Source organism: Panthera uncia, chromosome B1 (genome assembly GCF_023721935.1).
Source record: "Panthera uncia isolate 11264 chromosome B1, Puncia_PCG_1.0, whole genome shotgun sequence".
In the NCBI taxonomy this organism is placed as follows: domain Eukaryota; kingdom Metazoa; phylum Chordata; class Mammalia; order Carnivora; family Felidae; genus Panthera; species Panthera uncia.
Window position 1 is genome coordinate 49,988,082 of NC_064811.1, and position 18,606 is coordinate 50,006,687.

An 18,606-nucleotide genomic window follows, 5' to 3' on the forward strand; every position below is an offset into this window, starting at 1 on the left:
TCAACAAAGAACAAAAAGTCCTTCAGAAGAAATGATGTTTTTTTTTCTAGTTTCTTTTTCTTTAAATGTATTTTACTTTATTTTTTTAATGTTTTTATTTATTTTTGAGATAGAGTGTGAGTGGAGGAGAAGCAGAGAGAGGGAGACACAGAATCTGAAGCAGACTCCAGGCTCTGAGCTGTCAGCACAGAGCTCGACGCGGGGCTTGAACTCACAAACCGTGAGATCATGACCTGAGCTGAAGTGGGACACTCAACCGAGGGAGCCACCCAGACACCCCTCTAGTTTCTTAAATTTTTTTTTAACGTTTATTTATTTTTGAGACAGAGAGAGACAGAGCATGAACAGGGGAGGGTCAGAGAGAGGGAGACACAGAATCTGAAACAGGCTCCAGGCTCTGAGATGTTAGCACAGAGCCCGATGCAGGGCTCGAATACACGGACCGCGAGATTGTGACCTGAGCCGAAGTCGGCCGCTTAACCGACTGAGCCACCCAGGCGCCCCACCCCTCTAGTTTCTTAAGTACAGCAACAATATCTGAAATATATTTGTTTATATTACAATTATTTATTCATATTTTTGGGAAAAGAAAAATGAGGACTAGAGGAAGAAACTGGTGATAAAGATTAAGAATTTTTGTTCATAATACTGATAAATCAATCTTCAGACTGACATATATTTGCCACATATTTTAATATGTATATGTATATATTTGTTCCCTATATATGTGCATATATTAATGTGGTTACGTTCATTATCTACTTACCTATCTAAAACCAACAAATAACTTCTGTTTATAATACTTAAAACACATGTAATTAATGAATAGGGAGACAGAAAACCCAAGAAAAGTGGGCAAAATTTTAGATAGTAACTTCAGAAAAATATATTTACAGATAGTTAATAAGCATAGGAAAGACTATTCAACATCAAGAGTTATAAAACTAAACTTGCAGTGAGGTACCAGTCACTCACTGACGTGTACAAGATATGTCCAACGATGCTAAGTGTAAATGTGAGGAGCAAGACAAACTCTTATTTTGTTAGTAGGAATGCAAATGAGTAAAACAATTTTGGAAATCTTTCTGTTGGTATTTACTAAAGCTTAAGCTATTCCTATCCTATCACATAGCAATTTCACTCCTAGGGATAGATGCCTCAAGAATGAATGGCAGCATCCACTAACAAACTTGTAGAAGAATGACCTCAACATCTTTATTCAAAATTGCCCCATCCATTTTTTTTTACAATGGAATAGATAAATTAATCGTGGTATATTTATTAGAAAACTATACAGCAATAAAAACAAAGAACTCTACACACAACAGCATTGATGGGCTTCATGTACCTAGTATCGAGCAAAAGGAGAAAGATGCAAAAAGATACATGCAACATAATTCTATTTACAAGGACTTCAAACATAGGCAAAATTCATTTATTATGACAGAAGTCAGAGTAGTTCTTACTTCAGGGGGTGCTAAATAAGAATACGGTATAGAGGCATCCTTTGAAGTGCTATGTAGGTTCCATATATTGACCAGAGTGGTAGTTTTACTCTTAATTTTGTGCACCTTCATGTATTATATACCTCAATATACCTTAATAAAAAAATCCATTCTGGACGCCATACAGAGAATGGATTGTAGATAAACAAAACTGAGAAACTCTAGTAGCAATCCAGGTGACAGTATACGGTAGCTTACATTGAATAACAAATCAACAGAAATGGAGCAAAGTAGGAAGATTTGTAAAGTACTTTTGAGATGGTACTGTCAGGAATTTTGTAGGATGATGGCATGGGTTAGGCAGGTGAAATAAAATGCGCATTCAATATGGGATGGGTGAGGAGGGAATAGAGACAATGAACTTTTTAACACAGAGGAATAGTAAACATTAGATAGGAGGTTCTTACATTTTTGTTTGCTATTTCCCAAAATGAGTACTTACATGAAATGGATAAAAAAGACGAACAACTGGTAAAACAACTCCTAATTCCAAGTTTTATAGCATATATATTCTAATATATTCTGGTACTTAATTTACATTTACAATGTAATTAAGTTTCCTGTTTGCCTAGCTATGTGCTTAGTATGCTTATATCTTTTGTGATAAATTATCAAAAACACTGCACAGCTGGCCAAAGCTTTTTTTTACAAAAGCACCTCATTAGAAATCAACAACTTACCTTTAAATTCTTTGAACATGTGGTGCAAAATCTGAATTCATGTAGCTATGTGTTAGCTGCAGACAGGCTGCCTCACTGATCTTACTGTGTGATAGATATATTTTAGGAATGGGTTGTGGAGAATGATGATTTTTGCCTATTGCTATTTAAAATTTTATGATTAAAAGATCTTTTTTTGTTTAGAACAGGAGTCAGTAGAATATTTCCCAAAAGCTTTGTTCATGATGTTGATAAGCTCTGATGCAATTTAAAAAATTAGTTTCCCCCCTTATTTTTATATTTTCTTATCTCTTATGTTTTTAGAATGACCATATTATGAACTATTAAAATTTCCAATTAGTTTTTTTTTCTGCTGGTTATTAAAGATATATGTAGATATACTTTTAAAATTATATACTTTTAAAAGAACGCTGTTATATAAGTAAAAAATAGTTTCTTAATTCTTCCAAAATACAGCTAGTCACTGTATTTACTTTAATATGTATCCCATTTTTGTAACCTACTGCTAAAACCTATAAATCGTTTTTTTTCTGATTGAAACTCTTTATTTTTTTTTATTTTACTTTTGAGAGAGAGAGACAGCGTGAGCAGGGGAGGAGCAGAGAGAGTAGGAGACACAGAATCTGAAGCAGTTTCCAGGCTCTGAGCTGTCAGTCCAGAGCCAGATGCGGGGCTCAAACTCACAAACCGTGAGATCATGACCTGAGCCGAAGTCGGACGCTTAACCGACTGAGCCACCCAGGCGCCCCCAAACTCTTTAATTATTTCCACATTTGATTAGCTTTTCACTAGAGGGGTTACTCAACAAAAATGTTTATTTAAAGATAAATGAGACTTCTTTTAAGTAAAAAAAAAATTAATCAATTTTCCTGTCCGGTCTTTACTTATAGAGTGGACACATTTATCTTACGAATACATATGCCAGTCCTAATTTAGTAACATCGAGTTGATTTATAAATCCAATATCGTTATTAAATCATTAGAACTTAGTGTCTGAATTTATTAATGAAAAATGTAAGAGATTTATAAATTTGTACTGTAATTTTGACTTTTAGATCTCAGGTCTATTCCTCACTAAATGCTGTCAAAATCTGATGGTTTGGCTCATTGTTTTTGCTGCTTTGGTCAGTATTGCAATATTTTCCCTACCTCCAACATTCTTCAGAAATAGAACTGCATGCATATGAATTCCCCATTGATTTCTTCATTTCTACAATTTTCTTCATTTTTACAATTGCATTACATAGCGATGGTTGAGATTATTGATTATCTAAACTACTGGAAATAGTGTTCTAACTCAAATGCCCTCACTACATTAAAAATTTCCCTTCAAAGCAATTTTTTTCACATTATAGAAAGGAATGTTTTAAAAATTTCAGACCCTATCATGTTATTCTTTTGCTATAAATCTTAGTGTCTTCTCACTGCTTTAAGGGAAGAAAAAAAAAAAAAACTTAAGAAGGGCTCTCAATATGGTCAATCATAGGTGGTAGAGACTTTTCTACATCCTAGGCTGTGTCTCTTTCTAGCCCCATCTTAATTCACACCATGCCTCTCCCTATATTCCAATAAGAATAATATTTGAAATTCTTAAATGTCAGTGTTTATTTCAGGACCATGAACTTTCCAAGTGTTCTTCCCACTACCTGAAACCCATTGGGTCCATCATCCCCAGATCCCTCTTGACCTAATTATTCTACTTAGCCTTCATATTTAAAAGCAACATTTCTGTTCGTAGCGAAGTTTATCATAGTGCTGCAGCTTAACTCAGCTTGCCTATTAATGTGTTTATGGTACATTACAAGATTCTTTATAGCACTGATCATGTTTATTTTTATTTCATTTTTTATTTTTTGTTATTGATTATTGGACATCTCCCATCCTCCTAAACTGAAAACTTCATGAGAAGAATCTTGTCTCTTTTGCTTATCATTTTCTGATATAACTAGCAGAGTGTCTTTTATGTTTTAAACCTCAGCCAGTAGTTGTTGAATAAATGAGTAAATTGAAAGCACCGTGTACTCTAAATGTTTTTTTTCCTATTTTTGTATGATACGGTTACAGCAAGGTATCCAATATAAGTAAGAAAAAGTATCTCTTTCATATTAATAAAATTTGTCTCAGGCTTCATAATAAACAATCCATATCAGTTTTTAGAATATTCTTAATTAACACTAAAATATCAGAACTATTTTAAAAATATTAGAGTTTTTAAGTAAGGTAAGGCCAAAATCTGTAGTATGTGGAACAATGCTTATATTAAGTACTCAATAAATTTAAGGTCTTGATTTTTTTAAAAAGAATATAGTTTTGACTAAAAACAAGGAATTTGATCACATTAAAGAAGTATTTTCATTAGGTGGTTTACTCTACATCCCCAGTTCTCAGTGGTTTGGGGCATGCTTTTTCTTTCCCTGCAGCACTCGTTAGTAAAGTGGTCCTTTGTATGGAAATAATGCTTCCTCAGCTCCAACACAGCAGCACTGAACCCTGCCGTGCTTCAGATCTATCTGTTCATTGATGGATGAGGATCACAGAGGGTACAGAGGATATACAGCTTATCAGAGGAGTGAAAAGTTGAATGTCTTTCTATCACCTCAGCCTATTCAGGCAAAACACCGAACACAAGGTGAACCCCAAGGGTGCATGCTGTGTGCAAACAGAAAGCGCAGCATCAAAGGCAAACTCTATAGAACTAGAAGCTAAGAAATAATGACTGCTCTAACAGTAGTACCATATATAAATATTATTTATTTATGTTATTCATTGCTCTATTTTTGCCCTATCTAAAACAGGCTCCATATGTTATCGCAATTTATGCATATGACCCTCATGTTACTGTCCTTGTTATGGATGAATTTATCTCCCTCAAAATTCTTATGTTGGAACCCTACCTTGCAATGGGGTAGTATTAGGCGGTGGGGCCTTTGAGAGATAATTAGGATTGCACGAGTTCACAGGGTAGAGCCCTCACAAATGGGATTAGCCTTTACAAATCATAGAAAGACCTTGAATCCCTTCTCTGCTTGACCACATGAGGATACAAGGAAAAGTTGGCAGTCTTAAACCCAGACAAGAGCCCTCACCAGAACTTAACCATGCCTGCACTCTTGATGTCTGACTTCTAAACTTCAGAAATGTGAAAAATAAATTTCTGTTTTTTAAGCCACTCTACCTGTGATATTTTGTTATAGCAGCCTGAACTAGGATAACCACTATCCCCAGTGGCTGAGAGAGAGCACCCAGTGTAGTGTTCCCTCACTCATAGTCCAGGGGTGAGATCCAAATCTCCTTGGAGAAGGCATGGCCATGACTCACTGAATGGAAGAGAAGATGTGCTGGTGCTGTGCTGGAGGAATTTTCTGGAAGTCCTTGCTCTGGAACTTGCTGGGAACCTGTCTTCCGGGGTGCCTGGTGAAGCCACCCACATGGAAGTGCTGATGCCAGCAGGCTGGGTCTGGGGACCCAGAGGGCTTCCACAGAATCAGCCAAGAGGGGTCCTGGATGCAATGCAAAATAGAAATCAAATTTGAGTCAGCAGGAGGTGAAAGCAGAGTTTATTGAAGGTATAGAGAGAGTGCAGGTGCGGGCAGTGTCTGGGAGACTCAGAAAAGAAGGGAGAGAGTCTCATCTTTGCTTGAGGCCTGGGAGTTCTTATTGAGGACTGTAGTCTGGTGTACCAGTCCTCTCAGGTGTCCAAGAACCAGTTAAAACAAATGCGAGGGTTCAGGTGTTCTTCCTTAGAGGCAGGTGTCTTGGTATTGAGAAGTCTATCACTGGTGGTCTGAAATACACACATGGTCATTCCATCTGGTCATTTTTATCTGGTTCTTCCTTAGACATTATCTATTCTAAAGAAATCATTAAGTCCTTGACCCTTGCAAGGAGGACATACACTATTTGCATTATGAGGCATGTTTAAAATGGAGGTGAATGTCCTGGCAAGAATAGAAACTAGAAAAGGAGAAAAAGCAGATTTTTATAGAGTCCTTTAGTTTTCCTACCTCAGTGCCACTTCTCAGAGTTTTCTGTGAACCAAAACAAATGGATGCCAGGGAAAACTGTTTGTTGCTGAGTGCTGCTGGCTGCCTTGAACTGCAGAGCCAGGAGCTATGGAAGCTACAGGCTGAGAGGAACACATCAGAACCAGGAAGAGAAAGCCCCTTCCTCCTATAGAATATCTACTGGCAAAGTGCTTTACTGGTGAACCTTCACATTAGTTCAGCTCACAAAGGAGAAATAGCACAGCTGAGAAGCAATAAATGGATCACTGTCATAGTTATTTATCTTATCAATGAGTATATCTTTACCTCCTCTCCACTTCTAACCAGAATTTGTAATGCCAATTCTGTTTCCAGCTTTGTTTTCCTTTCTTAATGGAATACAAAATGTATAAAATATAAGCTCTTTCACCTTTTTTATCATCTCCAGTTTCCCCCATTATGGTTAAATGAAGAAAGTAAAACTTTACCTTTATTACAGTATTTCTCAATCGTGAACAAAGTTTACCAATGGCGACTATAAGGCTGATTTCAAAGCTTTCTAAATCCTTCATTTTTAGTAATAATCAAATATACATATTTTATAACACTATATGGATTTAAGACACATGCTGACTGTTAACAATTGGAGAGTTGTCAACAAATCAGATTTATATTTGAAAGGATCATCCTGGCTTCTCTTTGTATAAAAGGTTTTGTATGATAGCTAGTGAACCCAAAGGAAAAGGAAGTAGTCAAGGAATAGATATGATGTTGGCAGCAGGGCAAATGCTGAGAAAGTATCAGATTTAGGATATATTTTAATGATAAGTGTGACAGAATTTTCTAATGGATTGAATATAGAGTGTGAAAGAAAATGAGATTCAAGAATGATTTCAAAAATTGTAGCTTGATGAGTTCATTTGTCTAAAAATACTTGAGGTAAGTGATTTATCAAGATAACACATACACGCGCATTCAAAATATGTACTGAAAGCAACATACCAGTTGCTTTCTTTTTTTTTTTTCTTTTTTTTGCCTAAGTCATGTCTTTCTTGAAACCTGATAATTATTCTAGGCAGATATTTTCTCTTGTATTTTCAATAGAGATGAATGATAGATATTAAAACATCTGTATTTCACATATACTATAATTCTTTCCTGTGAAAAAAATTAATAATAGTTAGGGAAAGCACGTAGTACAAAAGCTTTATTTATACCAAATTCTTTGATCCTTTACTTCCTAAGTAAAAAAGAAGGTAGAAGGAATAAAAAAAAATGATAGCTGAGGGGGAAAAAAAAGCCAACTGCTGATAGTGAAGAATATAGGGAATGTTCTGGGCTAGAGGAGATTAGGCAGAGGATGTTGTGACAGGTCTCATGAGGATGACCATGAGGGTCTGAGGAAAAATTCATAGGATGCTAGAAGCATCTGATGAATTGCTGGATAAACACTTCAGGTCCTATTTAAGTTGATATTTAATTCAGTTAAATATTTATTGATAAAATATTTGTTATGTGCTAAGAATACAAATAAAATAAATCATCTTTCCTGATCTTATGAACCTGTAATCAATAGATAGCAAGAGAAGGCACAGAAAGTAGGCTTATTGATGGATCATTTTAATGTAGTTTCCTAAGTGATAAGCTATGCACATTTACCATGCAATATTTGCTTATTTTTCTTTATATTGTATGTATCTTACTTTTCTGCATACCTTCACTATAGTATGCTTCATCACTACAAACCTAAACAGCCTTGGGATTGCTATGGATAATTGAAGAGCATTTGTATATGTGCTTGAGTGGTCACTGTCTTTCTTTAGAGGCAGGGATAGTGGTGATCATATTTTATCAAGAGAAGTTGCTAATCTTGCGTTAACAAGGAGTCCTAAGTATTAATGATTAGCAGAGTGAGAGTAAAAGATCAGAATACAGGAATGTGTCCAGGACAAAGCCTTTAATTCCTTTCATTCCAATTGTACCACTAGATGAGGATCCTTGAAGGGAGATCATATGTGTTCATATATGAATGGAGATTATTAAGGGTGATTTGGATTACAGTAAACAAAAATAACAAATAAAAGTTATTCCATATTTATTAGGAGCAAAGTATATCCATTATTTTATTTGTTTCTCACAACAAACCATTTTAGTTATTTTGGTAAACATTTGAAGCTAAAAGTTCCCTTCCAGCAGTGCAGGGCTTGGCTTAAAACACAAATAAATAATGTCACCATAATTAGTGAAACTGAGTATTCTTACCTGGGGAAGTACAGTATCATGTTTTCCTTAAGCATAATAATTATAATTAAAATTAACTAATTTTTGATTATTTGTTAAATGTGTTTTTTTCTGTTTGATTCTAAGCTCCATAATGGCAAAGGTTATATTTGTCTTGGTTCCTATTTTATCCTCTATACCCACATGACATACTCTTAATAAATAACTGTGATTTAATGGATGAATGAGTTAGTTAATTCATTAAGTGATAATACTATGAGATATTTATTACTATCTGCATTTTATTTTATTTTTTTAAGTTTACTTATTTAGAGAGAGACAGAGACAGAGACAGAGAGTCCACACACAAGTAGAGGAGGAACAGAGACAGTCAGCTCTGCCCTCCCAGCACAGAGCCCCATGTGGGGCTTGATCCCCTGAACCAGGACCTCATGACCTGAGTCCAGATCAACAGTTGGACGTTTAACCAACTGAGCCACCCAGGCACCCCCCATCTGCATTTTAAACACGAGAGGAAAAAAGGCCCAAGTTTTTGCTCAAGTTTGCGTATATTAAGTGACAAAACTAGCATCCAAAAACTAGGGCTTCAAGTCCCAGACTCCAATATCTCTTACTCTACTCAAGATGTTTACTGTCCCTTAACTCATACACATGGTGAGATATTGTCAAAGGTGACCATATAATTCATAATAGCAACAATTCAAATAATATCAACAGTTAAAAAAATAATAGCAAGAGTTAAAATAATAATAGCAACAATAATTTATTGAGTGTCATTATGTCCCAGTTATGATGAAAATTGCCTTGCATGAATTATCACTAATAATTGAGAAAAATGTCAAGATCATTTTAACTATGATATTGACAAAAGACAAAATGGATCATATGGAACCCTTGTTCGTTCAACCAGTGAAGTCATCAAAGGCACCCATAAAACACAGTGTGAGTAACAAATGGTACTGTTTACGAAAAAGAAAAAATTCTTTAACTCTTTTTTTCAGCATCTTAAGTAGTCCATCTAAGTAGCCCATAGTTGGGGTACCTGGGTGGCTCTATTGGTTAGGTTAAGCATCTGATTCTTGACTTTGGTTCAGGTCATGATCGCAGGGTTGTGAGATGGAGCCCCACGTGGGGCTCACCCTGGATGTGGAACCTACTTAAGATTCTCTCTCTCCCTCACCCTCTGCCCCTTCCCTGCTTATGAGCGTGCATGCATGCACATGCTCTCTCTCTCTCTCAAATAAATAAGTAAATAAATAAATAGCCCATGGTCAAAAGCATTTGGATAGTTGTAATTGACTGAGCAGTGTAGAGAAACCAGTTAAATCAGAAGCTTAGTTAGCATGTAGCTCTAACTGATCATCCAGGAGTAAAGCATTCAAAGATAAAAATCAGCCTTGAGAGATGATGAAAAGCAGGACACAGAACAGAAGGGGAAGAGGTGAAACACCAAACCTAATATATAAGATAATGCAGAAATAGGGAACTTCAATAGAAAGCAAAATAAAATATCTTTGTACATAACATACAGCATGCAAGAATTAAAAAGCAGACAATAAATTGGAGATATGTCACAAAATGTATAAATATATGATACAAGAAATAAAAAAGAAACATACAAATTAATAGGTTTAATATAAACTTAATAGATTAAAAAAAGACACATTATGTACAAAGTGGAAATACAACTACATAATAAAATATGAAAGAGGGACACCTGGGTGGCTCAGTCGGTTAAGCGTCCGACTTCGGCTCAGGTCATGATCTCGCGGTCTGTGGGTTCGAGCCCCGCGTCGGGCTCTGTGCTGACAGCTCAGAGCCTGGAGCCTGTTTCAGATTCTGTGTCTCCCTCTTTCTCTGACCCTCCCCTGTTAATGCTCTCTCTGTGTCTCAAAAATAAATAAATGTTAAAAAAAATTAAAAAAAATAAAATATGAAAGAATGTTCAACATTAAATGATATTCAAAGTCATCAATAAGAAAGTAAAAGAAAATTATGTCATCTTATATTATGTCATCATATTAAATGGGAAAATGTTTATGTAAACAATACTATGCAATATTACAGTAGTTCTGGTGAGCAGAGGTCCTCATATCCCTAGCTTTGGATGCAAATTGTTACACTAGTTCAGAAGTAATGTGGCAATAAGGTACCAAGATTGCTAATGAGGTTTTTGTCAAGTTATTCCACAAGTGGGAATATAGCCTATGTAAATAATTAGAGAAATGGATGATAATTTGTATTCAATGATTTAATTTGGAATCCAATTAAACTGCCAGATTTTTGTCTGTTTTAAGCTTCCAGAAAAAAAAAATCAAGTAGAAAAAATAAGAAGCTAGAATTATGGGAATTTTAATATCCGTGCTGAAAGTATATTAGTATCAAAGCTTTCAATGATCTAAATGAAAATGATTTCATCCTAGAAGTCCCTATTAAGCTAAATATCAATTAAGTGTAAGATAATATAAAGGAATTTAAAGAAATGAAAACTTTAAAAATAATTGCTTTTACACACACTTTTACAAAATAACACCATTAGAGATAGTGGGAGTGAATAAAAGTTGTGTGATACAGAGTGAATTCCTTTGGTTAGAGTGAAAGGAGTTCTAGACACGTAGTAGTGCGACGTGTATGACGTGACTACAGAGGCTGGCTAGATCTTTACTAAGCACGTACTTTTTTCTGGCAAACAGCTAACAGGCAGTTTTGTAGTCCTCTTATAGCTAGAAGGGAGTCATTTGACTGTTTCTATCTATTGGAACATGGCCTGAAGTGACATTCTACACGTCCCGACCTTTCCCCCTGAAAACACTTCATGCTTTACAACCCTTTCTCTCCCTTCCTTCCTCCAGTAGTCAGCCTTGTAGACAATCCAGCCAAAGCTTTGAACTTTTGCTTGAACTCATATCTCAGTAAAGAACCAGCCAGGAGATATATTCAGCTAGGATTGCATGATTTAGACAATGCATGAGTATGATACCCTTCGTCCACAGGTGACATGCATAAGACTTTGGATTCTAAGGGTTAAAAAGAAAAAGATCTTTTGGTGGTAGTGGCGATTTGCCAAATAAAGTCCCACCAAAGGAGACATGTTAATGGCCCAACACCTATTACTTTACATAAAGGTGTGCTGCAGCGAAAGAGGTCTTTGGAAATAGAATTGTTTAGCAGCTGTGACCTTTCATGGCCAGTGAAGGGTCTTTGCCAATTCCCTTCTCCCACCTTGCTTTCGCTTCTTAAAAGGAAACATGGGAACAAAGTGGGAAGCTGGGGTACAAACTGACTGGATCTAACTGTCTGGGTTAAGATACCAGCTCCTAGATGGTAGCTGACTGCGGTAATCCTGCTGCTTAGTTTCTCCAAGACTTGAAGGACTGTGGATGTTGCAGCCTGTTTCACCACAGAAAGCTAGCAAGTGTCAAAGTGGGAGAAGTTGAATCTGAGCACATTTTCTGCTATAAGAAGAAAAGTGGGGGCCCAACACCCAGCTGGCTCTTTGTGTAGCCAATCAACAGTGAGCTCCAGGAATCATTTTTGGACAATCCTGCTTTAGACAATACAGTGAAAAAAATTTTTTTGTTAAACTATTGAGATTTGGGGATGGTTTATTATAACAGTTATGCTCTGAGTGACAAGAGAAAAACTTAGATAATTTCTTAAAATGAAAGATCAAAAAATAACAGTATTATATTTTTTTTAAATTCTAGTTAAAATAACCAGAAGATGCAGAAATGTAGCTAACAGGTTTGGAAGTGGTTGACTGTGCAGAGTGGGTCAAAGGGGAGAAAAGAGGAGAACAGGAATGCTGTGTTTGCATAATAGACCTTGTAGGATCATTTGGCTTTGAAAACTTTTTTCACATTTTTCTTTAATAATAAACATTATATTTTAATATGAATAAAGTATGTTTATCACGATTTTTTTTACGAAGTTGAAAGCATGCGCATACTCTTTATTCCAATAGCAGAATGATTACATGTATTTCTGAATATCCAGATAACGGACTACTACGGAGCCAAAAATGCTAATCTTCCATTAACATAATAAGAGAGGGAAGTTTACACCTTATGAAATAGAATTATGGATAATTATTGATGTATGCTACCAGAATACATTCTATGAAATTATAGCAAAATATAGCTTAGGATCTTTGTTGAATTTAGGTTATAAATTGTTTCTGTTTATGAGCATTTTATAATTTTCACAATTCTAAAACACCACCTAAATGTGTGTGTGTGTGTGTGTGTGAGAGAGAGAGAGAGAGAGACAGAGAGAGACAGAGAGAGACAGAGAGAGAGAGAAAGATTTTTAGAAATTAAGAGTGATTTAAATTTTCTTTAGAGATCATCAGGCCAGTAGTTGAATGAATAGCTATTTATTAATGGCCAAGAAATGATTACTATTGAAGGAAATATCATATTTAGACCTCTAATTTTATAACATTTTATGTAATTATTGATAAGTGGTAGAATGATTTATCTGATGGAGCACTGAGTCACTAATCACATTATATTCTCCTTAAAGAAAAATACCATTTACTTCCAGATGCTTGTATTTCCATAGTGGTTTTGTTTATTTGTCTGTTTTGCTTTTCAACTAAAGGCACTGAGTAGCTCCTGCTCAAAGATTATTATTTTTTTTTGAAATGGCAATCAGACAATTTTTAGTTTCAAACGGGACATAATTATTTAGTATTTTTGCATTTCAATCAAAGCTATATCAGTATCTGGATGGTGTGACATTTAGCAAGGATATAATGTTCTTCTCAAATTAAATATAATCTCAACTTGAATATAATATTCACTTGAGCATCCCATATCTTTGGATTTAGAAAATGTTCTTATATCTGAAACATAATTAAAATATAGAGTGTGAAAGGAAGTAATTGCATTTAACAGTAAGGCTCCAGGCCTTTTAAGAGAAGTTGTGTACTAACAACTGGTAGGGGGGAAAAAAAGAAAAAAAAGTAATAGGAAACATTACTCACTGGTAACATCAGAATCTAGAATGATAGATCAAAGAGATACAAATTTAACCACAAAAAAAATGAAAGAAAAAAAACCTTATTTATCTGAATACTGAAATAATTGTACCACCGCATCCAGTGCTAGAAATGATGGGAATAATGAAGTCATGTTTAAACTAAACAGTATTTGTACATTTCAGAACTCCAATTTAGAAACTTGCTTGTTTGATCCTTCTCCCATATTGTTTCTAGTAGAAGACTGTCCTGACTAATAATCTTAAAGCCACCTAAATTCATCAGGCCTCATATTCCATCAACGATGATGATATTAACTGCTGCAGTCCTCACCCTTACTTATTTAACCCCTCCATTAACCTCATTCACATGTTACTCTGCATTTACTATTTTCTAATCCAATTCCACATTAATTCCATTTACAAAACTTTGCATTGTGCCACCTGGAAACTTCCTTTCATTGTTATTAATGTCAAATTTAAAAATCTCATTTTCTTTCTGTATATTCCTTTCACTTTATGATCTTTTCTGAAGTCTAAATCTCTTCTATGTATAATCATTACTCTTCTACCTTGAGTAAAACAAACAAAAAAGTTTCCTGTCTTAGGCAGTTCGTATACAACATCTCCCTTATGTGACTTTTATCTACTGCATTACTTGAAAATTTTGCTACTTACTGTAATCTTCCTCTCCAGCTCGTCTGTCAGTCATTCTAAGTGGTTCTACAAATGTGGAGAAATTCAAAATTCAGCTGTGTCAGTTCCTTCGCCTCCTTTTAAAATAAGTTATATTCACTTCAATTTCACATTTCCCCCATTCCCTTAGCAATAACATGGATCTTGTCTTCACTTGAATCTCTTCAACCTGGAAACGATTAATTCAGTCATTCTATTCTTTAATTGCTGCTTCTTTGATTTCCAATTTTTTCACATTACTAGGTTTCATCTACTTTTAAAAATCTCATATTATTAAATCTCTTGATAATTTCTCCCTAGTTGTGACCTCTTTTATTATTGACATTACTCAGTATAGATTCCATGTTTCATAACTGTAATGGATCTGTCCCTGGTAAATATGCTTAATTTATTTCCCCTGTAGTACTACTGTTTTGCCTACTGGGCTATCTAACATGTGCCCAAATCTCAGATGTCTAATCACATAAACTAGTAAGTCTAGAAATCCATAATATTCGAAGGCTGCATAACTCAACTCTATTTTCAACAGATACTTTTTTTTACAATGTCACAAAGAAAAATGTAAATAAAAACATCTTTACTTTGCTATTATTGAAGCTATATATTAAACTTTGGGGTTTTTTCTTTAACTTTTCTTTGTAGCATTTTTCTAAACATTTAATTTTCTTATACCTATGCCTTTGTATTCCCATTCTTTGTTGAGAATTCACAAAACATTTCCCTTAATTTTACATTTCTAATACCTCCTGTATTATTAGTTAGGAACATATCCTGGATGTTCTTCTCTTCCAATTCCACACATTCTCTTCAGCCACTTCCAAGAACTCAATACACATTTCTATGCTGATAATTCTCTAATATATATTTCAATACAGTGTTATGTGCATCTTATTCGTCCAAAGACATATGAAACTCACATGAAACATGCTAACATTCTTCTTCAAATTTTTCTTTCCTCTTTAGTACTCCTAAGTGAGAGGCCCCATTATTGATGTAGTTTCTCAAGCCAAAATGATAGTTATCACATTTGAGCTTTTTAGGTCTGTATTAGTCTGCTAAAACTGCCATTACAAAGTCTTACACAAACCAGTGGCATAAATAAAAGAATTTATTGTCTCAGTTCAAGGGCCTGGAAGTCTGATCAGACTGTCAGCAGGGCTGGCTTTGTTTGAAGGTGCAAGAATCTGTTCCACCATTCTGCTAGCTTCTGGTGCTTTACTGGCAATCTTTGGAATTACTTGGCTTATAAAAGCATCATTTCTGATCTCTGCCTTCATTGTCACTTGATGTTCTCCCTGGGTGTGTCTAAATTTCCTCTTTTTATAAGTACTCCAGTCGTATTTGTGTAGCGGACACCGTAATGACCTCACTTTAACTAATTACATCTGTGACAACCTTATATCCAAGTAAGGTCACACTCAGACATGCGGGGTTAGGATGTCAACATATGGACTTTGGTAGGGAAATACAATTTTATTCATAACTCTCTCCTTCATTATTTTACCCAACAAATATCCAGAAATTCACCGAAGCCTAAATAGATCTTGAATTCATCCCCTTCATTCCATCACCAGTTGGCCTACCCTAATCTAGAATACTTTTGCCTAAATTATTAGCAGAGCACTTTCACTCCTCTCTCTACCCCTACTCTACAGGCAGTTAGAGTCACCATTATGAAATGAAAATCTCACTGTTATATTCTCTTATTATAAATTAATTACTTCCAATTAACTTCACAATGTTTTAGAGAGTGTTTACCACAGTTTTAAAGCCTCCCCTCCCCTCCAAACTCTTTAGACAAATTACATCATCCAAAATGTATGCTCCAAATGTATGGAACTTCATTCTATTCATCTAATATCCTATGTTGTGTTTTGTCTCTCAATCATCAAGTCTGTTGTTTCCACCGTGGAACCTTTTCCCTCCCATTTTCTTTCCTTCTTTTCTTTTCTTTCTTTCTTTCTTTCTTTCTTTCTTTCTTTCCTTTCTTTCTTTCCTTTCTTTTATCTAGACAGTGCCTCACATTCTTCACCTCTCAATTTAGACATCACTTCTAGAAAGTTTTTTCAAACTCCTCATGTTCTAATTACATGCAACTTTTTTTTTTTAAGTTTATGTATTTATTTTGAGACAGACAGAGACAGCACAAGTGGGTGAGGGGCAGAGAGTGAGGGAGAGTGAAAATCCCAAACAGTCTCCATGATGCCAGCACAGAGCCTGATGCAGGGCTTGAACTCACAAAAACGTGAGATGGTGACCTGAGCTGAAACTGAGTCAGCTGCTCAAATAACTGAGCCCCCCAGGTCCCCCCAGATGCAATTTCTACAAGGTGCTATAGATCCCTGCATTCTCTGCCTTAGCATTTCCCAGATATTATTAGAATTGAGACCTAATAATCTCTGAGTGTAGTGAAGGTAGGAGCTATATATCCTTTATTATTTATTTACTTATTTATTTATTACATTATTTGAAATGTAGTTGACATACAGTGTTATATTATCCTCAGGTGTGAAACACAGTAATTCTACAATTCTATACATTATGCACTGTTCACAATGATAAGTGTTATTATCTGTCATCATACAAAGTTATTATTACCTTTCTCCTATTTTGGAACTCCAAGTACATGTGGGTTAACCTGCTTGATATTGTCTCCAAAGTCACTAAGTCCCTGTTCTTATTTTCAGCATTTTTCTCTCAGTTTATGCATCAATTAAAACAAAAAAATCAAAGGTACAATTAGAAATGAATTCATCAGAAAATGACTTCAAAACCAAAGAAACATAAACAATTTAAAAATTAAATAAAATCTCTCAAAAATCCGTGAGTCAGGCAGAAACAAACAAACCTCAAAGCTTCCTTAAAAAAAATCTTGATATGAATGGAAGTGAGAATACTACTTGTTAAAATTTGGAGCATAGGAGGAACTAAGACTTCACTTAAAGAAGAATTCATAGTTATAAACACATTCATTGCTAATTGAGGTAAAACAAAATAAAATGAATTAGCATACAAGAAGATAAGAAGTGGGTAATAGATCATCCAAAAGAAAGGAAAGAGAGAAGGAACAAATATTAAAACAAACATATCCTCAAATGTTGAAATAATAAAACTGATCAGGTTCCTAAAAGCAAAACAAAACAAAACAAAACAAAATAAAATCAATGAAATAAAAAAGCAATAAGTGACTGGAAAAGAAATTAAAAAAATTAGCTCAAATCCCCAAATAAAAACAAACACATGAGGTATAACCACAAACACAAAACAAAACAAACAACAATTTAAGAACAACAACAACAACAAAAATCAAACAGCCACAAATATGTTGTGCATTAAGTTATATTTATCCCTGCCATATCCATATTAATGTATTTCAATTCTGGATAAATGGATGGCTTTCTTGGAACTTATAAATTACTAAAATTTAGTTCAAGATAAGATAGGGATACAGACTTTGAGTCATAGACAAAATGGAGAAATCCATTAAATAGAGTCTTAGAAAAAAATAATCTGGTTTGGAATGTTTTTTATTTAATATTTTCTCTACCAGAGATTATAAATATTTATTTTTATATTTGATGTCAAAATGTTATCAGTAAGGCAAAAAGCCCTTCTCACTTTTGAATATAACTGCTCAAGTACTAAAACAAGAAAAAAGTTGGCAAATTAAATCAAATAATTTATTAAAATAGCTTACTTTTGACCAAGTGTAAATAATGCAATTTATGAGTGCCTGTATCAACATTATTGATAATATTTTCAGTATTAGTATGCAAATCATATAAAGTTAATTTAACAGTATAAATTTAGGTATATAAATCATAGTTTATAGTTTTAATAGTCAAAATGAGGAAAAATAACCTAGCTTTATTAATGTCAGAGCTATTTGTTAAATACATAGTCTGTTTCTGATAAAAGGGTTTAGTTTATAATATATCTGGTAAAATCTCTGATAAATAATGTGCATGTATATATGTGCATGTGTATACATACACACATACAATATTTGTAAATATGTATGCATTTATATGCACACATATAATATCATATATAATGATAAAATTCTAAAAACAATCCCATTATATTCTGTTATATTAGGGTCTAACAATATTTTTGCTTTCATTACCATTATTTGATTTTTTTCAACAACTGGTAAAATCATATTTAATGTATAATAAAATTATTTCATATTTAACTATTAATATACTCATTGAAAATGAATAAAGGTGCTTCTTTCTGAAAACCTTTACCTACAATTAACATCATAAATATTTTAAAATTCACCAAAACAATATTTTGGGTTAGAAATTACATTTTACTTTTGTTCCAGTCTGAATTTTTGTTGAATATACTAAGATTTCTATTATATTTTTACTGAAAAATACGGTTGTAGATTGATAGGTGCATTGTGGTCTCAGTGTCTAAATCAACTGCATGTTTATTGCATGCAAATAATATATGACTGATTATACTTATATTTATTTTTACTTAGTGCTGGTGTGTAGCTTGGGAGTACAGCAA

General features: G+C 34.3%; 1 long non-coding RNA gene across 1 annotated transcript in view; it reads right to left on the reverse strand.

Moving 5' to 3' along the window:
* The window catches only part of LOC125922763 (uncharacterized), a 42,839-nt gene extending 25,783 nt beyond the window's left edge, over positions 1 to 17,056 (reverse strand). The window contains exons 1-3 of the long non-coding RNA XR_007457772.1: positions 16,684 to 17,056; positions 14,068 to 14,112; positions 5,504 to 5,685 (exon numbers count right to left, since the gene is read on the reverse strand). This is a non-coding gene — a long non-coding RNA (uncharacterized LOC125922763). The remainder of the gene's footprint in view (positions 1 to 5,503; positions 5,686 to 14,067; positions 14,113 to 16,683) is intronic.
* Between the last annotated feature and the right edge of the window lie 1,550 nt (positions 17,057 to 18,606).